This window comes from Lolium rigidum, chromosome 2 (genome assembly GCF_022539505.1).
Source record: "Lolium rigidum isolate FL_2022 chromosome 2, APGP_CSIRO_Lrig_0.1, whole genome shotgun sequence".
Taxonomy (NCBI): Eukaryota; Viridiplantae; Streptophyta; class Magnoliopsida; order Poales; family Poaceae; genus Lolium; species Lolium rigidum.
Window position 1 is genome coordinate 100761215 of NC_061509.1, and position 18242 is coordinate 100779456.

The window sequence follows — 18242 nt, forward strand, 5'->3', positions numbered from 1 at the left end:
ATACGCATATGCATCCAAACGGGAGGGCGGGTGAGGAATAAAATCAACGAGACCAGTTTCGATCCGTTTACCTCTGTCCATGATATTGCTTGCTACCGATGAAGTCGACGATCTTGAACGTGCCATCGAGATCAGCTCCTTTGTCGCCTCTAGATCCCACGTACGGCGCCAATTGACAAGGGATTAACTTATCAATGCCTACGGATTGTAGACTAGGGTTTAGTTGGATGTAGAGGGCAAGTAGATCTCGAAGGTTTCAGCAGAAAAGTACTCGACGAATATGAAACTAGGTTTTGAGAAACAATGATTCGATGCTTTCTTTGTCCCTCGACTCCCCCTTATATAGGAGGCGGAGCCGAGGGATTCGTATTGTACAAGTTACAAAGTCCGAGAAAGTTTCTAACTCCTCCCGAAAGATTACAAATAATGCTTCCTATTACAATTCTAGCTTTCCTTAATAATATCTTGGGCTTCCGAGTCTTCTTATTCTTCGAGTAGTGGGCCTTTAGTAAACCCCGGGTACTATCTTCGGCAGGCCCATTGGGGATGCCTATGTCAGGGACCGACCTGCCAGTAGCGTCCTCATCGTTTCAAAGGGGGCAGGGGATCAAAAGAAAACGGCAAATAGCCAGAAATTAGGGGTAAAAAATAAATCCAATTTAGGACACTTTTATTGTTCATAGAGTATGACATGCGGGACCCATGAGCCAGTAGCTTCCTCAACGTTTCTAAGGCGGCATGAGATCGAAAGGAAAAGGAAAGTGACCAAATATCAGGAGCCAAAAATAATCTAAGAAAAGAAACTTTATTGTGCATAGAGAATGACATGCGGGTCCCATTTTGCAGCACCGGTCTGAAGGTTTCAAAGTCGGCATTAGATCGAAAGAAAAAGACAAGTGCCAAATATCAGGAGCCAAAAATAATCCAAGAAAAGAAACTTCTATTGTACATAGAGGATAACATGCGGGTCCCATTTTGCAGCCGCGGTCTCAATGTTTCCAAGGCGGCACATGACCAAAAGAAAAAGGAAGTAGCCAGAAATAAGGGTGTCAAAAAATCCAAGAAAAGGAATATTTCAATTTGGCTGTTTCTGGCCATCTGGGCCTTCAAACTATCCCGCTGGACGCCTTTTGATTCGTACAATTTCAGCCCATTCCAAAACAGGAAAGTCCTATGCCTCGCAAAAACAAAAAAAACAAGGAGATTCAACATATAAGTTTGTTTATGTAAAAATAAAGATTTAATTTATCCCTTTGCAATAGCTCAGAGCAAAATACACAGTTTATTGTCTGCAAAATAATCAAGATATCACATGTTTCTTAATACGGGGAGGCTGACATCGGGGACCCATTCGCCAGCAGCGTCGTCAACGTTTTAAAGGCGACAGGGATGGGAAGAAAAAATAAACCAAAAATCTGTTGGTACAAAATCCAAGAAAAGAAACATTTTCGTTCTGAGAGGATAACATGCGGGACCCATGAGGCAGCAGCATCCTCAGCGTTTAATGTTAGAGGCTGACATGTGGGACCCGTGAGCCAGCAGCGTCCTCAACGTTTTAAAGGCGGCAGGAGATCGAAAGAAAAAATAAGCCAAAAATCATTTGCTATTCAAAATCCAAGAAAATAAACATTTACCGTTCTGAGAGGATGACATGCGGGACCCATGAGGCAGCAGCATCCTCAACGATTCCAAGGCTGCAGGGGATCAAAAGAAAAAAAAGGAAATATCCAGAAATTAATTAGGGGTTCAAAATAAATCCATCAAAGGAAAGTTTTATTGTTCATAGAGGATGACATGTGGGACCGACCTGCCAACAGCGTTCTCATCGTTTCAAAGGGGGCATGAGATCAAAAGAAAAAGGCAAGAAGCCGTAAATTAGGGGTAAAAAATAACTCCAAGAAAGGAAACTTTTATTGTTCGTAGAGGATGACATGCGGGACCCATGAGCCAGCAGCTTACTTAAAGTTTCAAAGGCGGCATGAGATCGAAAGAAAAAGGCAAGTGACAAAATATCAGGAGCCAAAGATAATCCAAGAAAAGAAACTTTATTTACATAGAGGATGACATGCGGGTCCCATTTTGCAACAGCGGTCAAAACGTTTCAAATGCGGCTTGAGATCAAAAGAAAAAGAAAGTAGCCAGAAATTAGGGGGTCAAAAAAAATCCAAGAAAATAAAGTTGATGGACATAGAGGATGACATGCGGGTCCCATGAGCTAGCAGCTTACTCAACGTTTCCAAGGCGGCAGGGGATCAAAAGAAAAAGGAAATAGCCAAAAATCAGAGGGTGAAAAAAACAAAGAAAATGAACTTTTATAGTACATAGAGGATGACATGCGGGTCCCATGAGCCAGCAGGTTCCTCAACGTTTCAAACGTGGCATGAGATCGAAAGAAAAAGGCAAGTGACCAAATATGAGGAGCCAAAAATAATTCAAGAAAAGAAAGTTTTATAGTACATAGAGGATGACATGCGGGTCCCATGATCCTGCAGGTTCCACAATGTTTCAAACGTGGCATGAGATCGAAAGAAAAAGGCAAGTGACCAAATATCAGGAGCCAAAAATAATTCAAGAAAAGAAACTTGATTGTACATAGAGGATGACATGCGGGTCCCATTTAGCAGCAGCGGTATCACCGTTTGAGAGGCCGCACGGGATCGAAAGAAAAAGGCAAGTGACCAAATATCAGAGACAAAAAAATCCAAGAATAGAAATTTTATTGTACGTAGAGGATGACATGCGGGTCCCATTTTACGAGCAGACGGTCTCAACGTTTCCAAGGCGGCACGTAACCAAAAGAAAAATGAAGTAGCCGAAATCGGGGGTGAAAAAAATCCAAGAAGAAAGATTTCAATTGGGCTGCATCTGAACATCTGGGCCTTCGAACTATCCTGCTTGGCCTTTTGACTCGTACAATTTCAGCCCACTCCAAAACAGGAAAGTTCCAAATTTTCTAAAAAAAACAGCAAAGTCCTATGCTTCGCAAAGACAAAAAAAACAAGGAGATTCAACATATAAGTTGTTTATGTAAAAATAAAGATTTAATTTTCCGTTTGAAATAGCTCAGAGCGCAATACACTGTTTATTGTCTGCAAAATAATCAAGATATCATATGTTTCTTGTACGGGGAGGCTGACATCGGGGACCCATGAGCCAGCAGCGTCGTCAACGTTTTAAAGGCGGCAGGGGATGGAAAGAAAAAATAAACCAAAAATATGTTGGTACAAAATCCAAGAAAAGAAACATTTTCGTTCTAAGAGGATGACATGCGGGACCCATGAGGCAGCAGAGATCCTCGCCGTTTATTGTTCATAGAGGCTGACATGTGGGACCCGTGAGCCAGCACCGTCCTCAACGTTTTAAAGGCGGCAGGAGATCGAAAGAAAAATTAGCCAAAAATCATTTGGTAAACAAAGTCCAAGAAAAAAACATTTACCGTTCTGAGAGGATGACATGCGGGACCCATGAGGCAGCAGCTCCTCAACGATTCCAAGGCGGCAGGGGATCAAAGGAAAAAAAAGAAATATCCCGAAATTAATTAGGGGTTCAAAATAAATCCAACAAAGGAAACTTTTATTGTTCACAGAGGATGACATGTGGGACCGACCTGCCAACAGCGTCCTCATCGTTTCAAAGGGGGCAGGAGATCAAAAGAAAAAGGGAAATAGCCAGAAATTAGGGTCAAAAATAACTCCAAGAAAGGAAACTTTTATTGTTCGTAGAGGATGACATGCGGGACCCATGAGCCAGCAGCTTACTCAACATTTCAAAGGCGGCATGAGATCGAAAGAAAAAGGCAAGTGAAAACATATCAGGAGCCAAAGATAATCGAAGAAAAAAAACTTTATTGTACATAGAGGATGACATGCGGGTCCCAATTAGCAGCAGCGGTCTCAACGTTTCAAATGCGGCTTGAGATCAAAAGAAAAAGAAAGTTGATTGTACATAGAGGATGACATGCGGGTCCCATGAGTCAGCAGCTTACTCAACGTTTCCAAGGCGGCAGGGGATCAAAAGGAAAAAGAAATAGCCAAAAATCAGAGGGTGAAAAAAAACCCAAGAAAATAAACTTTTATAGCACATAGAGGATGAAATGCGGGTCCCATGAGCCAGCAGGTTCCTCAACGTTTCAAACGTGGCATGAGATCGAAAGAAAAATGCAAGTGACCAAATATCAGGAGCCAAAAATAATTCAAGAAAAGAAACTTGAGTGTACATAGAGGATGACATGCGGGTCCCATTTAGCAACGAGCGGTATCACCGTTTGAGAAGCGGCAGGGGATCGAAAGAAAAAGGCAAGTGACCAAATATGAGGTGCCAAAAAAATCCAAGAAAAGAAAGTTTTATAGTACATAGAGGATGACATGCGGGTCCCATGAGCCTGCAGGGTCCTCAACGTGGCATGAGATCGAAAGAAAATGCAAGTGACCAAATATCAGGAGCCAAAAATAATTCAAGAAAAGAAACTTGATTGTACATAGAGGATGACATGCGGGTCCCATGTAGCAGCAGCGGTATCACCGTTTGAGAGGCTGCACGGGATCGAAAGAAAAAGGCAAGTGACCAAATATGAGGTTCCAAAAAAATCCTAGAAAAGAAAGTTTTATAGTACATAGAGGATGACATGCGGGTCCCATTTAGCAGCAGCGGTCTCACCGTTTGAGAGGCGGCAGGGGATCGAAAGAAAAAGGTAAGTGACCAAATATGAGGTGCCAAAAAAATCCAAGAAAAGAAAGTTTTATAGTACATAGAGGATGACATGCGGGTCCCATTTAGCAAGCAGCGGTATCACCGTTTGAGAGGCGGCAGGGGATCGAAAGAAAAAGGCAAGTGACCAAATTTGAGGTGCCAAAAAAACTCCAAGAAAAGAAAGTTGATTGCTCATAGAGGATGACATGCGAGTCCCAATTAGCAAGCAGCGGTGTCAACGTTTCCAAGGCGGCAAGGGATCAAAAGAAAAAGGAAGTAGCCGTAAATCGGGGGTCAAAAAAAATCCAAGAATAGAAAGAATTTTGGTTCATAGAGGATGGCATGTGGGACCCATGATCCTGCATCGTAAACGGCTCGATCGGAGAGCGTTGAACGAGATGGCGCGATCGAGAAAAAAAACAATGCCAGAGTGGCTGCCATCTGGGCCCTACATCCCTCGGCGGTGCGGATTTGCGTTGACTCGGCCGGCGAACCCGAGAATTCGAGATGCACCACGTCCCGGGCAACCATACGCAACGTTTTGGCCATTTTCGTCGGGCTAGGTGGCCTCAAAAACGAGAAAAAAAACGTTTTTACATGCACAACGGACAGACCCAAAATCGTCGGCCATGGTACACCAGCAACCACGGCGCGACTTCAACTTCGTCGGCCATGGCAACTTTTCTTGTAGTGATTCAGGGATGGGGTCAACGAGGCCAGGTAGGATGCACAAGAGATTGATATTTGTGCCATCGCACCAGGCTCACTGGCCCCACCCCAGAGTGTACAAGTGACCAAACAATTTAATCATCGGCACTAAAATGGAAGAAAGGCTAATGCAGTTAAGAAGTAGCTAGTATGAACTAAATGGAATGCCTCATACTTTGTTGCTCGAAACAAATATTAACATTCCGGGAAGGCGTTAGTGAGGCCAGGTAGGATGCACAAGAGATTGATATTTGTGGCATCGCACCAGGCTCACTAGCGCCTTCCCGGAGTGTATAGGTGACCAAACATTCTAATCATCGGCAAGTACAAATAAAATTAAAGACCAAATCATTTATAAAGAGAACCATTTAGCATGGAGCAGATGCTCCATAGGGATTATTCATCACTTGGTATAGACCAAGTGATGCTGGCAAAGGAGAGGCCAAGCAAGAACCAGTAAATCCAGTAAGTGATAGATATGCCTAAACAAACAAGAACACATAGCATATCCCAGCTAACCAGATGAGACAAGTCTTGGTAGCCAACTGAATCACCTAGCACCACCTAGCCTTTTAAAACCATCAGAAACAGTCCATTTTCTTCAAAGGATACCACAGTGGCATTCATTTACATGATACCCTACTGTGGATATCTCTATTTTCATCAAAGCCAACCAGAAATAGAAATTTATCATTACTTAGTTGAGTTCAAAACAAAGTTGGGGTACCATAAGGGATTACTCATCACTTTGGTAGTAACCAAGTGATGCTGGCAAGAGAGAGGCCAAACCTCAGCTAGTAAATCCATTAGAGATGGATATGCATAAGTAAGCAAGAACACATAGCCTATCCAAGTTAACCAGATAAAACCAACCTTGACAGCCAACTTAATAACCTAGCATCACCTAGTCTTTTAAACCATCAGAAACTTCCCATTTTCTTCAAAGGATACCACTGTGGCATTCATTTACATGATTCCCTACTGTGAGTATCTCTATTTTCACCAAAACGAACCAATTATCCAACTATGAGATGCAACCAGTGGGAGTAGCAGAGCTAATGAGGTCACATCACAACACAAGCAATCACACTAGTGAACCACTGCTGAGGTGTCAACACCCGGATTTTTAAGTCCAGATGCCTGTCATGCCATACATCGCAATCCCAGGAATATTGTTGTTGCGAGACATAACAGTTGAATATCATAAGTCATCATTCATTACATACCATAGTCGTCTTACAAATAGATCACATGATCCAATATTACACAAATAGTTGATCTACTGATCAACGGACATACACAAGTTCATAGCGGAAGCGTAAATAGAATGGACTCTCTAGTCCACAGGCCAACGTCTGACGTCAGAAGATTCCCTAGTTTTCGTAGACGTCTTGGTTGTCGTCATCTTGATAGTTCTGCTCCTCTTCGTAGTCTGGCCATTTGAATAGCCAGGGACACAGCCGTGAGTACTTTAAAGTACTCACAAACTAATGCTAATTTAGGTGCTAAGCTCTAGTTTATTTGCATAAAGCCAGTTTTAGTTCACAAGTATTTGAGAAAGACTTAGCCAAGTGCTAACTAACTCAAGTGGGAACATTAGTGTCATTCCCACAACATTTGTTGTGATTCAAAACCAGTCACCAATTCACCATTCATTTCACCAACATTTTCAAGAATCTGACACCGGAAACTGTATGGCCTTTCCAATCGTCCGTAACCGTGGACACGACTATTCAAATAGGTTTACCACTCTGCAGAGGTTGCACACTTGTGCCACAACATTTGATTTGATCCGTCGGGATTACCCCGAATCATCGTAACACAGTACGCGGATCATCAACCATAACCTTTCACTTATAAATCCTAGTATGATCACCTCTCCCCATGAGCTTGGCCTCCCAGTGAAGACCAACTGTCAACCTGGGAACTGCACAGGGCTTGGCCGTACAATTCACCGCAATTCACATCATTTCTCAACAACAGAGGCAGCCTCAAGCATAACCCCTATGATGTGTGTTCAGAGGGAACCCATACTAAGATGCATAAATTTCCAGTTAAGCCCTACCCATAATCAGGTATTGTGGGGGTACTCAATATTGGAAAGGTATCGCATTCAAACCAATATCAGTTTTATCAAAAATCACCATCTTCTCTTGGTCATATTCACCTTCAAAATTCATTCAATGGAATGACTCATCATTCTAAGGTTTCAAATTCATTTCAAAGTCACAAGTTCCCATCTAGAGTAGTCAAGTTTTAGTATTTAGCACTAGCACTAATCAAGAGGGGGTGCTAATGTTGCTTGGCTATCTTGAGACTAACTTTACTACTCTAGTAACCTTCTTTAACTTAGACCAAAGTTAACTATAAAAGTAACTCTTTGAATAAACAAGTAAAAACTTGTAAGGTAGAAACTTGGGATAGGCTTGTGGTAAGAAAGGTAAGAAACATGGTGCCTTGCCCCAAGGGGCTTTGCACTTTGCAAGAATATTAGCTTGCAACATTATAACTTGCAATAGTCTAACTTGCCTTGGCGGTTGAGGTGATCAAAGTGCTCTTCTTCTTCTGGGTAGAATCCTTCCTCTTCCTGGTATTCTCCGGTACTAGCGTCTATACACGAATACGAGGATACAATCACCAAACAATACTTAAGTAGCCTTAATTAGCCTTAATGGCTCACTCCAAATGATCTAGCATCATCACTTAGCATTGCTACCAAAATTATTCTAGGGTTTTCTTACTTAGTGTTAGAGAAATAATTTCCTCTCATTACATATGTAAATGATAGTTTCCATTTAGTTCTTGAGGAATAATTTCCTCTCATTGAATCTTCTTAAGATTTAACTTCTCAAACAATCATACATGAAATCATGTTGACCTAAGTCAACAATTCATCATCATCATTTGAGAAAATGATTTAAATGAGGTGGAATACCTCATACTATTTAACAATTCTAAATATGATTTAAAATCACCAAGTATTTCATGTGAGAGTATTGGACCAGGGGTCCAAACTTCATATGAAAGTACTTGGGACAAGATTTAAATGAAGTGAAGCACTTCATATGATTTGCATAATAGTTTTGGACAATATCACTTAACTAAAATAGCCGTAAAGTCCTCTATTTAATTTGGGCCATGATCACTCAAAGTAACCCTGCCCTATTTTTGCATAAACAATTAGTGTAAGTGAAATGTGAATTATAGCAATTGGATTTACTTCAAAATTCAAATTGGTTGATTTTTAAGAATTATTTGAATGTGCAAAAGTCCCTGACTTGTTCTTTTTGTCACATTAATTCTACACCAGATTTCAAAGTGGGACCAGTGGGGTTGGGTAGATCTTTTTGCAAGCTTTCCAATAATATAAAGTTCATCAAATTTGGTTGGGTAGATTTGAAACTATTTGAATTATAGCACAGAGCCAGTATTCGAATTTCTACTGAATTGATTTAACAGGATTTGAATAAACGGGCCTAGGCGGGAAAATAGACGGGCTGCGCAGCGCAGAAGAATTGGGCCGGCCCAGCTAGCGCTGCGGGCCAGCTGACAGCAGGCCCCACCTGTCAGCGAGTCAATCTTACCGAAGCGGTATGGATGATCAAGGGACGTAGGATCAGAAGAAGATCGTGCGGCGGTGCGTCGTCGTCGTCGTCGGGGAGAAGGGCTTGCTGCCGCGGCGGGGGTAGGGGTCGGCGGCGAGCTAGAGCTCCGGCGAGCGGCGGCGTGGACGCGAGGCGACGTTGTCGATGACGGGGAGTCTACTGGTAGTCGCGGCGGAGCTTGAGGTGGCCGAAATAGACGGCGGCGCTGAGGTACTGGCGCGGCAAACTCCGGCGAAATTACAGCGGCGTAGTGGACAATGTGGAGCGGAGAGGTGTTGAGGAAGGTCAGGAGGGAGAGGGGAAGTCAAGGGCATGCTCAGTTCGTCCAGGGACGGGTTCCTTTCATAGGGCGCGAGGGGGCCGTGGGGTGTGCGGCAGGGTCGACAGCAGCACGGCGACTTCGGCGAGGGAAGGGGGTCGGCGAGGTCAGAGCGAGGTAGGTGGTGCCCGTGCGGTGCTAGGGAGCTTGATGGCGAGGTGGGGGACGGCCTGGCGTGCGCGCGAGATGGCGAGCTCTGGCGGCAGGGTTGCGGAAAAACGGCGAGCTGGTCGTCGGCGACGGTGCTCGCGCGAGCAAAGGGGCGTGTCTGGCGGGATCCTGGTACGGTGGCAAAGCTCTAGGAAGAAGATGGGGTCCAGGGGAGGCGCAGGAGGTTTGGGCGGCACGTGCTCTGTGGGTGCTCGTGGCGTGCGCGCTGCGACGTCCACGGCATCCCTGGGCAGCCCTGGGTGCGACACGTGCCAGCCCTAGGGTCTTCCTCTCCGGTAATGGTGGTGCTAGGCAGCTGCAGGGAAGCAAGGGGGAGCAAGGGGGCAAGGTTTCCAGGGCTAGAGAGGGGAGGAGCTAGGGTTGGCCAAGCTAGATGCTCCATGGCCGGCATGGCATGGCTATGCCATGTCTTGGCCTCCACCTAGGGTTGCTGTGCAAGGGTTGGGTGTAGAGGGGACCAGGGAACCAGGTGTAGGTAAGTGGGGATCAAGGTTGGGCCAACACTATTACAAATAGTGTTTTTGAGACTGAGGCATAGTTGGAAAAGTCAAGTTTTTGTCAAAATGATTGGTGCAATGAAATTTGAAAATTGAGAGAGGAGTGAATTGGACTTGCTTCTGATGATCCACAACACACAAAGGTGGTGGTGAAATTTTAAAATTTAAAGAATTGCAAAAAATTGCTAAGTGGAAGATTGTTGCATTTGATAAAAAGTTCCAACTTTGCATGAGCATAGAATTTGATCCAAAATGAATTTGGCATGGTGGTCTTTACCAAAGTTGTTCTCCTTCATGTTCTCTTGGATAGGTGTAAAGGATTGAGAGAGTTTAGTTGGAAAAACTTGAGATAGAGAGGCTCAAAGTAGTGACCGGAATATAAATGGCAGATTTGACCATTATCATATGTGATCACAATTTGAGTTTGAATTTGATTTGATTTGTGTTTCTTTGATTCAAAAAGTTGTAATAAGTATTTAGTAACATATTACAACTAATGGTGAAGTCCAAAATGGTCTAGGTCAAAGATTTGGAAATATGGCATAAGCCATATGTGAGGGTTTTGTGATTTTCTACTTTTTATTCTTTTCTTCTTCTTGGCTTCTCTTTGATCTGGGTGAGGTTTATTTGGTTCTAGAATGAGTTGGGTAAAGGGTTCAAACCATTTTGAGGCAATGGGAGTGCCTAGGTCAAGATTTGATATTTTGGCTAAGTGCCACATATGCCTCTATGCATATGTTTGATTTTATTTTGTGTCTCACTTGAATTGGTTGGTAAGTACTTGGTTGAGTGTGTTGATGTATTTCAAAATCATCTACCAAGGTCAACACTCAAGGTTGGAGCATTTGCAAAAAGTAGACATAGGCTTGCATATGCATTTTTCTTATTTAAGATCATTTCTTTTTATTTTGTTTTTCAAAGGTTGGTGACAAGAGGGATGAGGTTTAGGGTTTAGTGGGGTTCACCATGGTTCACCACCATTTAGCAAAATAAGAAAGATAGGGTTCAAAAATTACACATTAGAGCTACATGCCCACATATGTCTTTTTCTTTATTTTGGGTTTCTCAAAATAGATCCACTTGGATTTGAGAAGGTTAGGGTTTAGGGTTTTGGAAATGTGTTCAAAGTAATAAACAAACCAACATGGCAAAACACAAGGGTTATGGAGGAGTACTATGCATAGCACCCTATGTAAGAAAAGTTTTTGTTGGTTCTCATTTTTGGAAAAAGGAAATTCATTTTCTCTTTGTTTTAAAATTTGGGGTGTTACAAACCCTTCCCCCTTAAACAAATCTCCTCCCGAGATTTTAAGACAAGTTAGGTTCCTAAGAGAGATTGGGCGATATGATTTAACAGGGAGACATACTTGGCATGGCCTGAGGTGCTTCTGGTGCTTCTGTGGCAGTCATGTTGTAGAGGCGGCTGTTGTTGTTGTTCTGGTTCCTTCTTGCGGCAAAGCGGCGCTGGTTCTGAGCAGGTGCAGCAGTGTTGGCGGCAGTCTTGGCTAACCTTTTGGGGCACTCGTTGGAGTAGTGTCCCACAATTCCACATTCATAACAAGTTATGGTCGACTTGTCCTTGGGGGCGACGGGGATGGTGTTGCTTCCAGTCCTAGGGCCGGTGTTGTTGTTGTTGTTGTTGTTGTTGTTGTTGTTGTTGTTCCCGTTGTTGTTGTTGTTGGGGTTGTTGTTGCTGGTGTGATTGTTGTTGTTTTTTCCTCTGGGCTTCGGGGGTCCTCCGTGGTTGTTGGTGTAGTTTGGGCGGTAATTCTGAGCAGTAGGCTTGTTGAATTTTGGAGTAAATCCTCCAGATGAGTTGTTGCGGTACTTCTGGGTATTGCTAGACCCATGTTGGTTCATCATCCGGCGTTTGCGATTCTCGTTGGCTTGGTGAAGCTTCCCTTACATCTGGATGGCGGAGTCCACCAGGGCTTCTAGGTCAGCAAAGGGAATGTTGACCAGTACAGTCTGCATCTCGTCGTGGAGTCCGTTCAGATATCTTTATTTCCGCTTCTCATTGGTGTCGGTCTCGTCCGGGGCGTACCTTGACAGAGTAAGGAATCTGTCGCGGTATTCTACCACGGACATTCTGCCTTGCTTGAGTTCGCGGAACTCGTCTCTCATCTTCTTAATCAGTCCTTGGGGCACATGGTACTTGCTAAACTTCAGCTTGAAGTCTTCCCAGGTCATCATCTGTCCCGCATTCATTGCGCGGGCGCTCGTCCACCAGGCTCGTGCAGGTCCTGACATGTAGTGGGTGGCAAACAGTCCTTTCTCGGTGGCTTCAACTTGTGCAACCTCGAAGTTGTTCTCCATTGTCTGGAGCCAGTCATCTGCATCGAGGTGCTCTTCGGTCTTGCTGAAAATAGGTGGGTTGGTGTTCTGAAAGTTCTTCAGTTTTGACCCAGGGTGGTCGTGGTTTCCATGGCCGTTGTTGTTCTGAGCAATCTGCTGCAGTGCAGCGATGTTGGCTTAGCGTTCAGCTCTCTTGGCTTCTCGGTCGGCCATCATCATCTCGAGCATTGATGCGCGTATAATTGACACGTCCGTTGGGAACCCCAAGAGGAAGGTGTGATGCGCACAGCAGTAAGTCTTCCCTCAGTAAGAAACCAAGGTTTATCGAACCAGTAGGAGTCAAGAAGCACGTTGAAGGTTGATGGTGGCGGAGTGTAGTGCGGCGCAACACCAGGGATTCCGGCGCCAACGTGGAACCTGCATAACACAATCAAAGTACTTTGCCCCAACGTAACGAGTGAGGTTGTCAATCTCACCGGCTTGCTGTAAACAAAGGATTAGATGTATAGTGTGGAAGATGATGATTGTTTGCGAAGAACAGTAAAGAACAATTGCAGCAGATTGTATTTCAGATGTAAAGAATAGGACCGGGGTCCATAGTTCACTAGTGGTGTCTCTCCCATAAGATAACAGATGTTGGGTGAACAAATTACAGTTGGGCAATTGACAAATAAAGAAGGCATAACAATGCACATACATATATCATGATGAGTACTATGAGATTTAATCAGGGCATTACGACAAAGTACATAGACCGCTATCCAGGCATGCATCTATGCCTAAAAAGTCCACCTTCAGGTTATCATCCGAACCCCTCCGCATTAAGTTGTAAACAACAGACAATTGCATTAAGTATGGTGCGTAATGTAATCAACACAAATATCCTTAGACAAAGCATCGATGTTTTATCCCTAGTAGCAACAAGACATCCACAACCTTAGAACTTTCTCGTCACTCGTCCTGCATTTAATGGAGGCATGAGCCCACTATCGAGCATAAATACTCCCTCTTGGAGTCACAAGTATCAACTTGGCCAGAGCCTCTACTAGCAACGGAGAGCATGCAAGAACATAAATAACATATATGATAGATTGATAATCAACTTGACATAGTATTCAATATTCATCGGATCCCAACAAACACAACATGTAGCATTACAAATAGATGATCTTGGTCATGATAGGCAGCTCACAAGATCTAACATGATAGCACAATGAGGAGAAGACAACCATCTAGCTACTGCTATGGACCCATAGTCCAGGGGTGGACTACTCACACATCGATCCGGAGGCGATCATGGCGATACCTCCGGGAGATGATTCCCCTCTCCGGCAGGGTGCCGGAGGCGATCTCCTGAATCACCCGAGATGGGATTGGCGGCGGCGGCGTCTCTGGAAGGTTTTTCGTATCGTCGCTCTCAGTACTGGGGGTTTCGCGACGAAGGCTTTAAGTAGGCGGAAGGGCAGGTCAAGGGGCGTCACGAGGGGCCCACACAACAGGCCGGCGCGGCCAGGGCTTGGGCCGCGCCACCCTGTTGTGTGGCCACCTCGTGGCCCCACTTCGTATCCTCTTCAGTCTTCTGGAAGCTTCATGGAAAAATAGGACCCTGGGCATTGATTTCGTCCAATTCCGAGAATATTTCCTTACTAGGATTTCTGAAACTAAAAACAGCAGAAAACAGCAACTGGCTCTTCGGCATCTCTTTAATAGGTTAATGCCGGAAAATGCATAATAATGACATATAATGTGTATAAAACATGTGAGTATCATCATAAAAGTAGCATGGAACATAAGAAATTATAGATACGTTTGGGACGTATCAAGCATCCCCAAGCTTAGTTCCTACTCGCCCTCGAGTAGGTAAACGATAACAAAGATAATTTCTGAAGTGACATGCTATCATAATCTTGATCATGTTGGAGATATGCCCAAGAGGCAATAATAAAAGTGGTTATTATATATCTTTATGTTTATGATAAATGTTTATATACCATGCTATAATTGTATTAACCGAAACATTGATACATGTGTGATATGTAAACAACAAAGAGTCCCTAGTATGCCTCTTAACTAGCTTGTTGATTAATGGATGATTAGTTTCATAATCATGAACATTGGATGTTATTAATAACAAGGTTATATCATTGTATGAATGATGTAATGGATACACCCAAATTAAGCGTAGCATAAGATCTCGTCATTAAGTTATTTGCTATAAGCTTTCGATACATAGTTACCTAGTCCTTATGACCATGAGATCATATAAATCACTTATACCGGAAAGGTACTTTGATTACATCAAACACCACTCGCGTAAATGGGTGGCTATAAAGGTGGGATTAAGTATCCGGAAAGTGTGAGTTGAGGCATATGGATCAACAATGGGATTTGTCCATCCCGATGACGGATAGATATACTCCGGGCCCTCTCGGTGGAATGTCGTCTAAATGTCTTGCAAGCATATGAATAAGTTCATAAGAGACCACATACCACGGTACGAGTAAAGAGTACTTGTCGTGAGACGAGGTTGAACAAGGTATGGAGTGATACCGAAGATCAAACCTCGAACAAGTAAAATATCGCGTGACAAAGGGAATTGGTATTGTATGTGAATGGTTCATTCGATCACTAAAGTCATCGTTGAATATGTGGAAGTCATTATGGATCTCCAGATCCCGCTATTGGTTATTGGTCGGAGTGAGCACTCAACCATGTCCGCATAGTTCACGAACCGTAGGGTGACACACTTAAAGTTGGATGTTGAAATGGTAGTACTTGAATATGGAATGGAGTTCGAATATTTGTTCGGAGTCCCGGATGAGATCCCGGACATCACGAGGAGTTCCGGATTGGTCCAGAGAATAAGATTCATATATAGGATGTCATTTTATGTGAATTAAAATGTCGCGGAAGGTTCTATGGAAGGTTCTAGAAGGTTCTAGAAAAGTCCGGAAGAAACCACCAAAGAAGGTGGAGTCCACATGGGACTCCACCTCCATGGCCGGCCAACCCTAGTGGGGGAGGAGTCCCAAGTGGACTCCCCCTTAGGGGGCCGGCCACTCCCCCCATATGGGAGGTGGAACTCCCACCTTTGGTGGGAGTCCTAGCTTGGCTAGGTTTCCCCTCCTTATGGAAGGTTTTTGGTTCGGGTCTTATTCGAAGACTTGGAGACCAACTCTTGGGGATCCACCTATATAATGAGGGGCCAAGGGAGGGGGCCGGCCACCCCAAGACCACAAGCTGGCCGCCCCTTGAAGTGGCCGGCCACCCCCTCCCAAACCCTAGCCGCCCCTCTCCTCCATATCTTCCGCGTAGCTTTAGCGAAGCTCCGCCGGAGTTCTCCACCGCCACCGACACCACGCCGTCGTGCTGTCGGATTCAAGAGGAGCTACTACTTCGCTGCCCGCTGGAACGGGAGGTGGACGTCGTCTTCATCAACAACCGAACGTGTGACCGAGTACGGAGGTGCTGCCCGTTCGTGGCGCCGGAACCGATCATGATCAAGATCTTCTACGCGCTTTTGCAAGCGGAAAGTGAACGTATACCGCAGCAACAAGAGCCTCATCTTGTAGGCTTTGGAATCTCTTCAAGGGTGAGACTCGATACCCCCTCGTTGCTACCGTCTTCTAGATTGCATCTTGGCTTGGATTGCGTGTTCGCGGTAGGAAAATTTTTGTTTTCTATGCAACGTTATCCTACAAAGTGGTATCGCAGCCGTGTCTATGCATAGATGGTTGCACGAGTAGAACACAATGGTTTTGTGGGCGTTGATGCTCTTGTTATCTTTAGTTGAGTACTTTGCATCTTTATGGCATAGTGGGATGAAGCGGCTCGGACTAACTTTACATGACCGCGTTCATGAGACTTGTTCCTCGTTCGACATGCAACTTGTATTGCATAAGAGGCTTTGCGGGTGTCTGTCTCTCCTACTATAGTAAAGATTCAATTTACTCTTCTATTGACAACATTAGTATCAACGTTGTGGTTCATGTTCGTAGGTAGATTAGATCTATATCGAAAACCCTAAACCACGTAAAATATGCAAACCAAATTAGAGAGCGTCTAACTTGTCTTTGCAGGGTTTGGTGATGTGATATGGCCATAATGTGATGATGAATATGTATGAGATGATCATTATTGTATTGTGGCAACCGGCAGGAGCCTTATGGTTGTATTTAAATTTCATGTTGAGTAGTATTTCAAGGTAGTTGTAATAGTTGCTACATGGAGGACAATCATGAAGACGGCGCCATTGACCTTGACGCTACGCCGAAGATGATGGAGATCATGCCCGAAGATGATGGAGATCATGTCCGTGCTTTGGAGATGAAGATCAAAGGCGCAAAGACAAAAAGGGCCATATCATATCACATATGAACCGCATGTGATGTTAATCCTTTTATGCATCTTATTTTGCTTAGATCGCGACGGTAGCATTATAAGATGATCCCTCACTAAAATCTCAAGATAATAAAGTGTTCATCCTTAGTAGCACCGTTGCCAAGACTTGTCGTTTCGAAGCATCTCGTGATGATCGGGTGTGATAGAATCAACAAGTGCATACAACGGGTGCAAGCCAGTTTTGCACATGCGGATACTAAGGTGGCCTTGATGAACCTAGCATGTACAGACATGGTCTCGGAACACGTGATACCGAAAGGTAGAGAATGAATCATATAATTGATATGATGAACACTTTGAGTGTTCGCCATTGAAATTACACCTTGTCTCGTGATGATCGGACTATGGTGTGGTGGATTTGGTTCGTGTGATCACTAAGACAATGCGAGGGATATTGTTTTGAGTGGGAGTTCACCTAGATTTTTAATTATGTTGAATTAAAATTTGAACTCAATTTGTCATAAACTTAGTCTAAACTATTGCAAATATATGTTGTAGAGATGGCGTCCCCAATCAATTTTAACCAGTTCCTAGAGAAAGAAAAGCTTAAGAGCAACGGTAGCAACTTCACCGATTGGTTCCGTCATGTGAGGATCTTCCTCTCTGGCGGAAATCTGCAATATGTGCTTGATGCACCGCTAGGTGACCCTCCTGCAGAAACTGAAACCGATGAAGTAAAAGCTGTTTACGAGACTCGGAAAACTCGGTACTCTCAAATTCAGTGTGCCATCCTGTGCAGTCTGGAATCCGATCTTCAAAAACGTTTTGAGCACCACGATCCTCATGAGTTGATAAATGAGCTGAAAGCTATTTTTGAGACTCATGCGGCCGTGGAATGCTATGAAGCATCGAAACATTTCTTCAGCTGTATGATGGAAGAAGGCAGCTCCATTAGTGAGCACATGCTCGCCATGACCGAGCATGCGAAGAAACTCGGTGACTTGGGAATAGTGATTCCTAACGGATCGGGGATTAATCGTGTCCTTCAATCATCGCCACCAAGTTACAAGAACTTTGTGATGAACTACAATATGCAGAACATGAACAAGGAGTTACCTGAACTCTTTGGCATGCTAAAAGCTGCTGAGATTGAGATCAAGAAAGAGCACCAAGTGTTGATGGTCAACAAGACCACCGAGTTCAAGAAACAGGGCAAGTCTAAGGGAAAATTCAAGAAGGGTGGCAAGAAAGCTGCCACGCCTCCTATGAAACCTAAGAACGGCCCTAAGCCCGATGCTGAGTGCTATTACTCGCAAGGAGAAGGGACACCGGAAGCGTAATTGCTCCAAGTATTTGGCGGATCCGAAGAGCGGCCTTGTCAAGAAGAAGAAAGAAGGTATATCGGATATACATGTTATAGATGTTTATCTCACTGGTTCTCGTTCTAGTACCCGGGTATTTGATACTGGTTCGGTTGCTCATATTTGTAACTCGAAATAGGAACTAAAGAATAAACGAAGACTACCGAAAGATGAAGTGACGATGCGCGTTGGAAATGGATCCAAAGTCGATGTGATCGGCTGTCGGCACACTTCCTCTACATCTACCTTCGGGATT